We start from the raw sequence: 14,932 nt of genomic DNA, 5'->3' as shown, positions 1-14,932 counted from the left end.
ACTCTGGCAATGTGGTGTAAGGTTGATGTGTCCTAAGAAACGGACCTGTTCTCTGTCTGGTTTTGTTTTCTTTTATTGCTTTTGAAATCCAGCATTCCTCTTTTCGTTGCTGGCTCAGGCTACAGGGCAGTACTGGTTTCGCTCAAGTGGAATATCTATTTGGAGTTGATTGAAAAAACAAAACTGGCTAAAAGAAGGGTCAGGCCAGTCCTAGAGATCATTACAGTAGAAATAAAAGGATGACACATAAACTGGACGGGTATCCAAAACCTGGTTGGTTTCTATATTTCAAATACTGACTTCTGAGAAGCTGTGTTTGAATGTGAGCATGGGGCAAGGCCTGAAACCTCACAATGGATGCAGAGTGTGAATGAGGTTGAATAGAACAGAGCTGAAATGTTGGCTCTGATCCCTGGTGCTTCCAAGTTGTCCCCACAGTATCAGGGAGAGTGTTTACAGGCTGGGCAAAACTGCTAAGTAGGAAGAGTTTGTTACCAGCCCTTCTTTCCCACATCCAGCTGGAGAACTCAGGCTGCTCCCTCACTAAAGGGGCTGTAGCTGCTTCCCACCTCAGCCAGCCCCAGCAGCTAACTTATTTCCCTCCCATTCATTCAATGTCCTGAATCTGCTTTTAAAACTAGTGCTTTAAACATATGACTTTCTCCTCCGAAAATATTTGAATTTTAACAAGAGTCTTCTGGCTGAAACCAGGTGAATCACTCTAGTGGGAAGTCAGGCAGCAGGATAGATACTTCAGGGCAGATTGTCCTTTAGTTCCCTTCAGGCCCTACACAGAGGCAGCTGTCTGCTCTGGCTTGTAGTACTGGTGCAGCTTCAGATCTTTGCTGTGCAGTAAAGGTAGGTTAAAGGGCAACAGGGCACCAAATGGAACCGAGAATAGCAAACAGCACATGGAGATGGTATTTTGTCCATGGATTGGGGATTACTATCCTAAGCTGCCAGGATTTTTCCAGTAGAGTTTTACACAATAAAATAAATGTGTTCTGCACTTTTAGTGTTTAAATAAACATGGAGGATCTATTTCTAGCCATAATGTAAATTGGTGATGTGGAAAGTTATGAAAAGAGAATGCATGCTAAAACTTCAGACCTCCTGGTTTCTGTCACCGCTCTGCGTGCTTAAACAACACTGATTTCTACATAAATAACTTACCTCTTATACAGTATTTCTATAAGAATTTACCCCCCCCACCACCTTTTTAAGAAAAAAAAAGCTGTTAATGTGAACCAAGGTTTATGAAAACTAACATAAGCAAACCAAGGGCAAAGTGCAATATATGTATAGATTTATTTCATTTTTTTCCCCGTTGAAGCTTTTGATTTCCTATATTTGTGTTTAAAACTACAATTGAACACTGTGACCCAAGATATCCCTTCCTAAAATACACCCTGAAATAGTGTCTTTCCAAACTTTTTTGACTGTGACCTGAAATAATAAATCTATTTTAGCTTATGATCCAACACACACACACACAACTGAAATCAAAGTTTCATAAAACAAAATTTACTCTTATTATGTGCAATATACTCTAGTATTTTCTATTTGCTTCTATTTATTTTTCTTTCTTCTTTTTTAAAAAATTGATATTACTAACCACCAGCAATTTGGGACCCACAGTTTGAAAAACACTGCCTTAGAGAAACTCTTGTGCACACATATAAAAATGTTCATAGCAACACTATTTGAAATAGCAAAAAAGTGGGAAAATGCATATGGCAAATGATCAAGATTGTGTATAGAGTAATGGCAGGGGTAGAACTTGGATTGCGATATTAGGAAAGGACTTTCTGAGGAGAAGACATTTAAAATCAGACTGGAAGACAAAGCTTGGCAAAGAGTATTGTATACTGAGCAGGCTTTGAATAAACAAAGAACTTGGCACCCTCAAGGAACTGAAGGAGGCTAATGCGGTTGGGTCAAGGAGACAGCTGAGGACAGAAACATGTGATGAGATTGGGATGGTAGGTTGGAGATAAATTATGCAATACCTTGAAGAAAATATTAAAGATAGCGGATTTTTATCCAAGTGCAATGGGTTGCCATTGAAGGGTTTAAACTGGGAAATGGCATGATCAAGTTTATCTTTTCAACCATTGCCCCAGCTCTTGAGTGAAGAATGGTTTAGAGAAAGGATAGAGGAAAATCAGTTAAGAAGCTATCGTTAAAGTCTTTGGTGGTTTAGTATAGATGAACTTATTCACAAAGCAGAAATGGAGACACAGATGTGGAGAACAAATATATGGATACCAAGGGGGGAAGGAGGGGGTGGGATAAGAAAAAAAAAGCTGTTAATGTGAACCAAGGTTTATGAAAACTAACATAAGCAAACCAAGGGCAAAGTGCAATATATGTATAGATTTATTTCATTTTTTTCCCCGTTGAAGCTTTTGATTTCCTATATTTGTGTTTAAAACTACAATTGAACACTGTGACCCAAGATATCCCTTCCTAAAATACACCCTGAAATAGTGTCTTTCCAAACTTTTTTGACTGTGACCTGAAATAATAAATCTATTTTAGCTTATGATCCAACACACACACACACAACTGAAATCAAAGTTTCATAAAACAAAATTTACTCTTATTATGTGCAATATACTCTAGTATTTTCTATTTGCTTCTATTTATTTTTCTTTCTTCTTTTTTAAAAAATTGATATTACTAACCACCAGCAATTTGGGACCCACAGTTTGAAAAACACTGCCTTAGAGAAACTCTTGTGCACACATATAAAAATGTTCATAGCAACACTATTTGAAATAGCAAAAAAGTGGGAAAATGCATATGGCAAATGATCAAGATTGTGTATAGAGTAATGGCAGGGGTAGAACTTGGATTGCGATATTAGGAAAGGACTTTCTGAGGAGAAGACATTTAAAATCAGACTGGAAGACAAAGCTTGGCAAAGAGTATTGTATACTGAGCAGGCTTTGAATAAACAAAGAACTTGGCACCCTCAAGGAACTGAAGGAGGCTAATGCGGTTGGGTCAAGGAGACAGCTGAGGACAGAAACATGTGATGAGATTGGGATGGTAGGTTGGAGATAAATTATGCAATACCTTGAAGAAAATATTAAAGATAGCGGATTTTTATCCAAGTGCAATGGGTTGCCATTGAAGGGTTTAAACTGGGAAATGGCATGATCAAGTTTATCTTTTCAACCATTGCCCCAGCTCTTGAGTGAAGAATGGTTTAGAGAAAGGATAGAGGAAAATCAGTTAAGAAGCTATCGTTAAAGTCTTTGGTGGTTTAGTATAGATGAACTTATTCACAAAGCAGAAATGGAGACACAGATGTGGAGAACAAATATATGGATACCAAGGGGGGAAGGAGGGGGTGGGAGGAATTGGGAGATTGGGATTGACATATATACACTACTATGTATAAAATAGGTGACTAATGAGAACCTGCTGTATAGCACAGGAGACTCTACTAGTTCTCTGTGGTGACCTAAATGGGAAAGAAATCTAAAAAAGAGGGGATATATGTATATGTATAACTGATTCACTTTGCTGTACAGCAGAAACTAACACAACATTAAAGCAACTATACTTCAGTAAAAATTAATTTTAAAAAAGTCTTTGGTGGTTTGGATTGTGGCTAGAGTGGAAGCAGAGAGAAGTGGATTGATACAGGGAATATTTTAGAGGTATAACATATAGGACTTGGAGATGCCTTATTTGGGATTGAAGTTGGAGTTGAGGGAGGGAGGTGAGATTGAAGATAAGGGCTATGTCAAGGATGACGCGCCCACTGTTCTAGCAAGGACATTTGAGTAGATGAAGGTGTCATTTATTGATGTAGAAGACCAAAGGGGGAGCTCCTCTGAGCGAGTCAAGATTAAGAGTTTGGTCTTGTAAATCTTAAGTCTGAGATGCTTGTGAGCTGTCCAGATAGAGAAATCAAGTTAGCAATGATCTATGCAAAGCTGGAGCTCAGCAAGCAGATCAGACTGAAGATATATTGCCAAAAAGTTCTTTCGGGTTTTCCCATAAGATGGTATGGAAAAATCCGAACGAACTTTTTGGCCAACCCAATACACTTGCGAGTTAGCAGCCTATACTGATCATTCTGGGATGACAGAGTAGAAAACAAGAAGAGGAGACAGCCCCGGATAGAGCCATGAGGAGTCCTGATGTTCAGAAGCGGCTTGAGAAGGAGGAATCAGAACAGGAGTCTGTGGAGCCAGAGCCACAGGCTTGGTAGTAAGCCAGGAAGGAGTGTGTGGTCTTGTAGGAGACAAAGAGAATAATTTAAGAATTGGTCAGTAATCAACAGCGTCAAATGCTGCTAAGAAGGTAAACATGACGAAATCGAGAAGCGTTAGATTTAGCAACACGAATGTCATGGTGACCTTAGCAAGAGCTGTTTTTCTAGATTGGTGGGGTAGAAGAAAGAAAGGAAGGAGAGGAAGTAGAGTTAGTGAGTGTAGATAACTCTTGTGAACCTTGGCTGGCAAGGAGAGAAGAGTGATGGGAATACAGGCAGAGGAGAATGTATAATCAAGGAAGGTATTTTTGTTCGTTGTTTGTTTGAGGGTGAAAGGTATAAGAGGATGTTTGAAATCTGTTTGGAAGGTTTGGGTGGAGAATAAGAGGCTAAATATTCAAAATAGAGGATAACCACCAGACCAACCTCCTCAGATGGAAGGCAAACCATGGGTGGCTGAATGGTTTTGGATCAGAAGAGGGATGTTCTCCTCCATTGTGGCAAAAGGAGAGAGAGAGTGTGTGGGTCCAGGAAATTCTGTGGGATTGATGGTGGGGAGTTACTGTCTGATGAATGCAAAGTGAGTCAGTTTTGGATGGTTTGGCTGCAAGAAACAGAATATCCAACCAAAAGAGACCTAAACAAATAAAGGTTTATTTTTCTCCCTAAATATAAAGTCCAGAACTGAACAGTTAAAATTGTTAGAATTGAATATCTTCATCTGAAATGATGAAGCCAGCTTTATATTCTACATTGCACTTAAATGAACTTATTGTCCTACACTTGCATATAGGTAGAAATTCTACTTTTCAGAGTGCAGTTGAATGTACTTTGTGAAAATTTACAGAAAGTAAGAGAGAAAGAGGAGTGAAAGATAGTGGGTCCTTGTAAATTCAATCTTACAAAAGGATCATTAGTGATTGTTGTTAATAGGGCTGCCTGGAAATTGTGCCCCCTGGGGTTGGGCAATGTTGCAGCACTAGCTGTTAAGCGCATAGTAGAATCCACTATGAACCCCTGTAGGGATAGTCCAAAACATGGCAGAGGATGGTAGGTATAAATAAACTAGCAAGGAAGTGTCTGTTGCTGACAGCCAGTAGGAGGTGTTCACTTAAGGAAAAATCAATGTGGATTTACAATATCCAATAATCTTTTGGTAAATATTACTGAAAATGTTTTCCTACTAGTCTGAATGAAAAAAAAAATTAACTTTGATCCACGTTCCTTTTACTCTAAGTTCTATTGCTTACGTGCGGGAAGTAAGCATGGAATTTTTCACCTCTTCCTCCTTGAAATCCAACAAAATATGCAACTGAGGCACAATCATAGACACAGATAAAGGAAAGCATTCATCTGACACTTTCTCACTACCGTGAATGGTGAAGATTCATAGAGACAAGCTTTGATGCAGATTGGTATTTGCCAGCATGCTTTTTACAGCCTTGAATACATGAATTCCAAGATAGACAGAAATCCTGCAGCCTTGCCATGGATAAAATAAGGTATGCTGTATTCAACATTTCTTCCACATCGTTAAATGAAAATTGTCATTTTCCCCACTGCCACACTCTACAATGTATCTTAATTCAAAACATCCCAATGTAGGCCAAATGCCCCATTTCTAAAACTATGCTTCACTCTTAATGGAAATATGTTATAAAGACATGAATCCCTATTATGAGTTTATGGTGCCTTAATTAAAGAAAGCTTCTCTGATATCAGTATTTCAAAATATCCCTTGATTTAGTATGTCAGATTTTGTATCACTGTGTAATTCCCCACAGTAAGATTTTTTAAAGGTGAAATGTATAAATTTCTTCTGCAAAGTTGAAGAAGAGTATTGTGATACTAATCCAGATTGGTTTTGTGATTTTTATGACAATACTCAGTTGCTCAGGCATTGACACAGGAGGTGGATGATGGAGTTCATTCAGGACTGGGGTCAGATGCTGTGAAAGAAGAGGCCAAGTGAACCCAGCATATTTGCAATAGGATAATTGTAATGATGGCCCAGGAATCTAAGCTGGTGTAGGGGTAGGGAGGGCAAAAGGGTATGATGAAAAAAAAAAATAAAAAGATGAAAGGATCCATGGATTGAAAATGCTCGATGATGGGATTAACATATATACACTACTATATGTAAAAGAGATAATCAGCAAGGACCTACTGTATAGCACAGGGAACTCAACTCAATATTCTGTAATGACCTATATGGGAAAAGAATCTGAAAAAGAATGGATATATGTATATGTCTAACTGAACCACTTTGCTGTACACCTGAAACCAGCACAACATTGTAAATCAACTATACCCCAATATAAAATAAAAATTAAATTTAAAAAAAAGGGAAAAAGCTCAATGAGGCCAAGTAGGAAAGCTGGAAAGAGGAGGTCGTGGCTGAGAAATGGGATGTTAAAAGTTGTGATTTGTGAGGTGTTGAGTTTCTGGTGGTATAAAGGAGCAGGGTGTGACCATGGGTGGCTGTGGAGGAATGGAGGAGATCATCAGAAATTCAGAGGTTAAGGAACTGAGATGCAAGGATATTGGATGGGTCATGCCCTTGCATAATGAGTAATGGTGGAAGCCGCGTGGAGAGGAGGGCTGTAAACCAGTCCCTCAGTCAGTGTGAGCAGGAAGCAAAGGGGTGAGCAGCAGATGGTTATTCCGAGGTGGATGGGCATGGTGTAGTCTGTACAGGGCGAACCTTAGAGAAGAGCTTTTTATAAGAGCATAGATGGAGAGGAATAGTCTGAAAGTGGCTCTGGAGAGCAAGAAAGAGAACTTGTTCACTTCCCAACCCTAAGCCATATGGTGCTTATTGGATTTCATAAACTCTTTATATGCTAAACAGAATCCCATTTTCCCTGCCTATAGATGAAGTACACTGCAATTGTAGCTCTCACGGGGCTAACCCTGAAACTTTGCATACCCGACACTGAGAAATAAAATCAAAGTGGAAAAGATATTTAAAATTTTGCATTTTCCAAATGTAGAGAAACATATGGAAATGTCATGGACAGATGCTTATTTTATAGAGACAACACAAAGAAGGTCCCTATATTTTTCAATTTTCAGTCACCTCTTTGGTACCCTTTTTTCCTGGATTTAGGTAAGACTTAGGCCTTCTCACTCAATGGAAATATACTGAAATACAATTTATTTTCTTCAATTTCTGACAACAGAATATTTTTGGATTCAGTGGCCTGTACCTACTTCTTCCTGTACTTACATGAACACTTGGTGAATGCCAGGTACTATGCTAGGCACAGAGTCAGCGGTTAACAATACATAGTCCTCCCCTCAAGGAGCTTAATCTAATCAGAATGATAGTGTAGATTACCATAAGATATCTCATTAGTTTATTTATCCATCCACACATTGATTTATCCATCATTTATCCATTCAACCATTCATCAACAAACATTTATTAATCACCCAACTTGGGCATAGCACTGCCTTAGCAACTTTGATCATTGTGCATCTACAGAGATCCATAAACTGTCATTGTGGGTCTGATCTGTAAAGATAGTTTCTGGTATTCATTAAGGTAAAAAGAACATTTTATTAATACTTGACATTGGATAAGGGGCAGGTGGATGATCACAAAAATGCTCTAAGAGGCCATATAATGTGGCTAAGAGCCTGGACCTTGAAGTCAGATAGATTTGGATTCAAATCTTCAGGCAAGTTTAATCTCTATGCTCTTCAATTTCCTCACCTATAGATTGAGAATAATACCTATCTCACAGAGTTGTTGAAATTCAGTCAGATGATATCCATATAGTACTTAGCAAAAAAGTGCTTATTAAATGCCATGATGCCATTGAAAAATCATTGAGGCAAATAGAAACAGACAAGACTGTATGGCAGTACTCCATCACTCCTTCCTTGTCTTCTCTACTGTCAAATTCAGTAACAACCACTTTGAAAACAAAGCATATAAAAACACACACATGCACACACACAATGCACATACATACAAATTTGTGAATCCACAGGTAGAGTGGAGAGCCCTGACAGCCCAACTGGTTCATGTAACCTCTCTGACAAAAGGCTTTTTCCATTTTACTAAGGGATGAGCTGTTCAGAGCACCAGTAGTAAAATTCAGTTGTCTACCAGAATTAGAATTCCGTTGGTGAGATGCTTTACCTGGGACTGAGAAAGCCACCGGTTCACAGTCGGCAGTGTCAGAATTTTGCCACGTTTCAGTTGGTAAGTGCTTCAGCATAAGATGTCCTGGCTTCCACCTGATAATGATAAAATTGAGTGGAGGTTATATTTTCTGTGGGTTAACTAATACATTAACTTTCACTTGAGTAGAGGCTTTACAACTTGCCTGCACATTGGAATGGCTGTGGAGCTATTAAAAAGTTTGGATGCCAGGTCTCATCCCCAGAGATTCTGACTTAATTGGTCTGGGATACAACCTGGGAATAAGGATTTTTTAAAGCTGCCCAACTGATTCTAATGAGCAGCTAAGGAGAGAACCCCTGCCCTAAAGCCTAAGCTCCAGCTTAAGTCACAGAGGAGTTCCCATCTATATTGCATGAAGCAGATGGTGCCTGTACACACACACACACACACACACACACACACACTCCAGTCACCTGCTATCCTGGTAACCTTACTGAGAAGACACAAGGTTTGCGTTTGGTCAACAGGGCAGTAGAGTGCAAGGCTGAGAGTTTCCATCTCACTGTTCGGCACCCAGAAGAGGAGCTCAAGTCATTATCATTTTCAGGTTTTTCTCTTGAGCTACAATTACAAAAGTGCCATGAGCAACAGTAGTTGCTCTCAGCATGAGAAAAACCATCAGAGTCTCTTCACAGGCTGTGGTGAAGACAGGGCATATGGACTGTGAAGTCCAGATTAGTAGCAAGAGCTGGATAGTAGAGGTGTATGTTTGCTTTGGCTGTGGGAGCCATCTTGCTTTGGTCAGAGCTAGACATGGTTCTTTTTATGGTTTATAATGGGAAGCTGCTGATACTTGTTGGTGTAAATGCTACAGTGCAGAATCCAGACAATTGTGAATATAGAAATCTCTTGTGGGGGACTCATTAGAAGCAGATTCCTGCGCCTCACCCTCTCTTCACATTCTGATTCATTAACTCTAGGACAGGGTCAAAGAGTCTGCATTGTAACAGGTGCAATAGGTGGTTTTTATGCAGATGGTCCAGGATCCACTGATGTTGGAGGACCCTAAGCAAATCGGTTGTCAATTATATTTGATACATTGAAAATATGAAGTTGCTTTTGAGTAGCATACAGTCCAGTTGCTGTTAGAGGATCTGTGTGTATGAGTGTAAGAAACAAGGACCTTATAACAGGAGATAGGATATGATGACGGCCATACAGAGATGCAAACCAACATGTGGGCAGTGAAATGAAACAGATGTCACATTTGACTGAAAGAATCGCAAACACTTCATGAAGGAGGTGGTACTGAATTGGGTTTGGAAGTATGAGTAGGAATTCTATAGGTAGCAATGGGATAGAGCAGAGTATTGCTGTACCAGAGACGTCAGTCATTTCCTGCCCACCCACAGTACCTTCTAAGGGAACCTGATCCACCTACAGCCCTAGCTGACTGGGCAGTATATCACGTGGTTTCACCTTCTGGTTGGAGTTGATTGGACCACATATATCCACTTGATTAGGGCTAGCTCACTTATAGGCTTGCCAGCTGTCTGTCCCTGATGTGGCCAGGCTCACAAAAATGTGCTCTTCTCTTGGGAGTAGGGAATTAGGAAACTGAGAGACTGAGTCACTTAAAAGCAAGGTCATGACAAGGTAAATTATTTAGAGTTATTGAGAATTATTTTGGGACATAAAAAACAATTCATTTTCTGGAGGATTTAAAAAATTATTATTCAGTATATTAAAGTTATACAACTGTATTAAATTAGGTTTGATTAAGTAAGACAAATATAGGAGGATATTCTGATGATGGCAAGACAATTGGGAGGCCACTGTGTCTATCTAAGGAAGAATTAATTACAGCTAGCATTTATTTAGCATTTATTAGATTCCAGGCATAGTACTTGACAAGTGTGATTAATGCCAATAACAACCCTATTGGGAAAGGCCTATTATTATTTCCATTCAAAATGGGAAATGAAGCTCAGAGCAGTTAAGCAATTTGCCCAAGGTTACAGCTTATAAGTAGTGGAGGCAGAACCAGAGTCTGAACCCAATATGCCTAATTCCAGAGCCTGTGCTTGGAACCACCACTTGATGCTCCCTAGACTGCAAACTGAGGGCCTCATGGCAAAGGTGACAATGGATACGGAAAGAATGACAGCAGGAGGCAGCATCCACTGCAGCACTGCCATGAGTACAACAGTGGAATGTAAGAGTGGAAACAGATGTTAGAGTTCATCTAGCACCACAGCCTCTCTATGGACAAGGCTGTAAGACCCTGAAAGGAAAACATTTCTTCCCCCATGAGCTCATCAGGCTACAAGAAAAATCTTAACATGAAAATTAATGTCAGGGCTCAGGGAGAAGGAAGAATCAACAATACTTCTGAGGTTTGGCATCAGATTACCAAGAAAATAGAGGTCGGGGCAGGCAGTGATGAGGTACTGACAGAACATAAAGGCTGAGATGTCCCATGGACTATAGGCTAAGTTTAGAGATTCACTGAAGTCAGAGGAAAGGTTAGATCATTGGAAACACCTTAAAGAGAGAAATGAAGAGCCAGGGCAGAGTGAAGGAGGATGATAGAGAAGGATCAGTGAGAGAGAAAGGAGGATATTCAGAAAGCATATGGTCACTAAAGACAACATAAGAGACATTTCATGAGGGAGAGGATTTAGTTTCAAATCCTGCAAAGAGCTAAGGGAGGGTGCTACTGAGAATGGGCCTTTGCATGGTGATGAGGACAGGTTTCTTAGCAACAAACAATGCAAACCAACTCTGGCTAACTTCAGCAGAAAGAGGTGTATTGGAAGAATATTGGATAACTCAAGAGAACCAGACTGAGAACACTGGCAGGAAACCAAAGAAACTGGGGAATCAAGGAACATGGCTGGGGTCTTGCCCAAGAAATTGTCTGGTGAAGACATTGCCACTAGCTTCCCCACTCTGAGGTATTCACTGCATTCACCAGAAACTTCAATGTCACCCCTCTTGTTATGACTAATCACTAACCGACGTTGTGTTCTTGCTTCATGCTCTCCAAAATCAAATTTCCTTCTGCAATTTTGGCCAATCCTATTGGCCAAACCTAGATCATGTACTTACACTCTAGCAGGGAGAAAGACAAGTCTGATCCTCTTCAACGTTCATAAAAGGCCAAAGAAGTATGCATCCACCAATCCTCATGAATAGGAGAGTTCTCACATATGAAGCTGTTTCTGTGCTGAATATCCTGGAATGGCCGTCATATCACTTGGGACATTTGAAACCATAATTTCAAAAAAGGCTCTAGTGGCAAAGTCTGGTTAAAGAGTGAATGCATACTAAGGAAGTTTTTACTATGGTATAAACTATTCCCCAAAAAGGGAGGACATAGTTGAAGGAAGAAATTCTTTAGAATGGAGAAAGCCCAAGACAGTTTGCATGCAAGGGAGGAGGTATTCACAGAGAGAAAGGAGCAATATAGGTCTCATTTGCCCCTGGATTTTCAGCACCTAGAATGGGAAGAAGGAAGGAAGGAGAAGGAGCAAGAAGAGAAAGAAAGAGAGGGCCATAAGAAACAAAGATGCACAGATTTATGAAGTCTTCCTGGGAAGAGAGAAGATGCAGTTGATGTTAGGCACATATTTTTGGGGTTGCCATCACTTGAATTTGTGACTTTCTTCGGCAGCCCCACCTCAACACTGTCAAGAATGATCAAACTAAGAGAACTTTTCTTCCCTCTTTGCTTCCTGGTGCGCGAGAAGAGGGGTTTAAGCGCACCGCTTAAAGGAGCTCCAGAAACGGGCATGGAGCTGCCGAAGAGACAGGAGACTTTTTCTTGCCTCTTTGTTTCCTGGTGCGAGAGGAGAGGGGATTAAGCGCGCCGCGTAAAGGAGCTCCAGAAACGGGCGCGAGCCACGGCTGTCGGCGCGGACACAAGAGACGGGCGTGGGACGCTAGGGCTGCTGCTGCCGCCTCCAAGAAGCCTGTGTGCGAGCACAGGTGACTCTCCACGCCTCCCCTCCCAGGAGCCTGTGCAGCCTGCCGCTGCCGGGGTCCCGGGATCCAGGGACAGCTTCCCTGGGAGAACGCGCGGCGCGCCTCGGGCCGCTGCAGTGTCACGCCGGCCTCTGCCGCCGCAGGCTCGCCCCACATCCGTGCCCCTCGCTCCCTCACGCCTGAGTGAGCCAGAGCCCCCGAATCAGCTGCTCCTTTAACCCCGTCCTGTCCGAGCGAAGAGCAGACGCCCCCGGACGACCTACGGCGCAGAGGCGGGGCCAAATCCAAAGCTGAACCCCAGGAGCTGTGCGAACAAAGAGGAGAGGGGGAGGTCTCTCCCAGCAGCCTCAGAAGCAGCGGATTAAAGCTCCACAATCAACTTGAAGTGCCCTGCATCTGTGGAAAACCTGAATAGACAGCGAAATATCCAAAGTTGAGGAGGTGGTCTTTGGGAGCAAGATATACTATTATATTCCCCTTTTTTCTTTTTGTGAGTGTGTATGTGTGTGCTGCGGTGTGAGATTGTCTGTATAGCTTTGTTTCCACCATTTGTCCTAGGGTTAGACCGACCCGTTTTTTGTTTTTCTAATAGAAATTTTTCTTCTTAATAATTATTTTTTTATTTTTTTATTTTTCAGTTTAATAACTATATTTTATCCTACTTTATTTTGTCTTCTCCCTTTCTTTCTTCCTTTCTTCCTTCCTTTCTTCCCTCCTCCTTTCCTTCCTTCCTTTCTTCCTCCCTTCCTTCCTCCCTTTCTTCCTCTTCCTTCCTTCCTTTCTTCCTTCCTTCATTTCTTCCTTCCTTTCTTCCTCCCTTCCTTTCTTTCTTTCATTTCTATTTTTTCTCCCTTTATTTTGAGCCGTGTGGATTAAAGGCTCTTGGCGCTCCAACCAGGTGTCAGGGCTGTGTCTCTGAGGTGGGAGAACCAACCTCAGGACACAGGTCCACAAGAGACCTCCCAGCTCCACGCAATATCAAATGGCGAAAATCTCCCAGAGATCTCCATCTCAACACCAAGACCCAGCTTCATTCAAGGACCAGCAACGTACAGTGCTGGACACCCTATGTCCAACAAATAGCAAGATAGGACTACAGCCCCATCCATTAGCAGGGAGGCTGCCTAAAATCATAATAAGGCTACCAACGTCCCCAAACACACCACCAGACGTGGACCTGCCCACCAGAAAGACAAGATCCAGCTTCATCCAGCAGAACACAGGCACTAGTCCCCTCCACCAGGAAGCCTACACAACCCACTGAACCAACTTTAGCCACTGGACACAGACACCAAAAACAACGGGAACTATGAACCTGCAGCCTGCAAAAAGGAGACCCCAAGCACAAAGGAGACCCCAAACACAGTAAGATAAGCAAAATGAGAAAACAGAAAAAAACACAGCAGATGAAGGAGCAAGATAAAAATACACCAGACTCAACAAATGAAGAGGAAATAGGAAGTCTACCTGAAAAAGAATTCACAATAATGATAGTAAAGATGATCCAAATTCTTGGAAGTAGAATAGACAAATTGCAAGAAACAGTTAACAAGGACCTAGAAGAGAGTCCCATACAGGATAAACCCAAGGATAAACACGCCAAGACACATAATAATCAAACTGTCAAAAATTAAATACAAAGAAAACATATTAAAAGCAGCAAGGGAAAAACAACAAATAACACACAAGGGAATCCCCATAAGGTTAACATCTGATCTTTCAGCGGAAACTCTACAAGCCAATAGGGAGTGGCAGGACATATTTAAAGTGATGAAGGAAAAAAACCTACAGCCAAGATTACTCTACCCAGCAAGGATCTCATTCAGATTTGATGGAGAAATTAAAACCTTTACAGACAAGCAAAAGCTGAGAGAATTCAGCACCACCAAACCAGCTTTACAACAAATGCTAAAGGAACTTCTCTAGGCAAGAAACACAAGACAAGGAAAAGACCTGCAAGAACAAACTCGAAACAAGTAAATGGTAATAGGAACATACATATCGATAATTACCTTAAATGTAAATGGATTAAATGCTCCCACCAAAAGACACAGACTGGCTGAATGGATACAAAAACAAGACCCATATATATGCTGTCTACAAGAGACCCACTTCAGACCTAGGGACACATACAGACTGAAAGTGAGGGGATGGAAAAAGATATTCCATGCAAATGGAAATCAGAAGAAAGCTGGAGTAGCAATTCTCATATCAGACAAAATAGACTTTAAAGTAAAAACTATAACAAGAGACAAAGAAGGACACTATATAATGATCAAGGGATCGATCCATGAAGAAGATATAACAATTGTAAATATTTATGCACCCAACATAGGAGCACCTCAATACATAAGGCAAATACTAACAGCCATAAAAGGGGAAATCGACAGTAACACAATCATAGTAGGGGACTTTAACACCCCACTTTCACCAATGGACAGATCATCCAAAATGAAAATAAATAAGGAAACACAAGCTTTAAATGATACATTACACAAGATGGACTTAATTGATATTTATAGGACATTCCATCCAAAAACAACAGAATACACATTCTTCTCAAGTGCTCATGGAACACT

The sequence above is a fragment of the Physeter macrocephalus genome, chromosome 11, assembly GCF_002837175.3.
Source record: "Physeter macrocephalus isolate SW-GA chromosome 11, ASM283717v5, whole genome shotgun sequence".
Lineage (NCBI taxonomy): Eukaryota > Metazoa > Chordata > Mammalia > Artiodactyla > Physeteridae > Physeter > Physeter macrocephalus.
The sequence above is the reverse complement of the archived record's forward strand: the minus strand, read 5'-3'. Positions refer to the sequence as shown.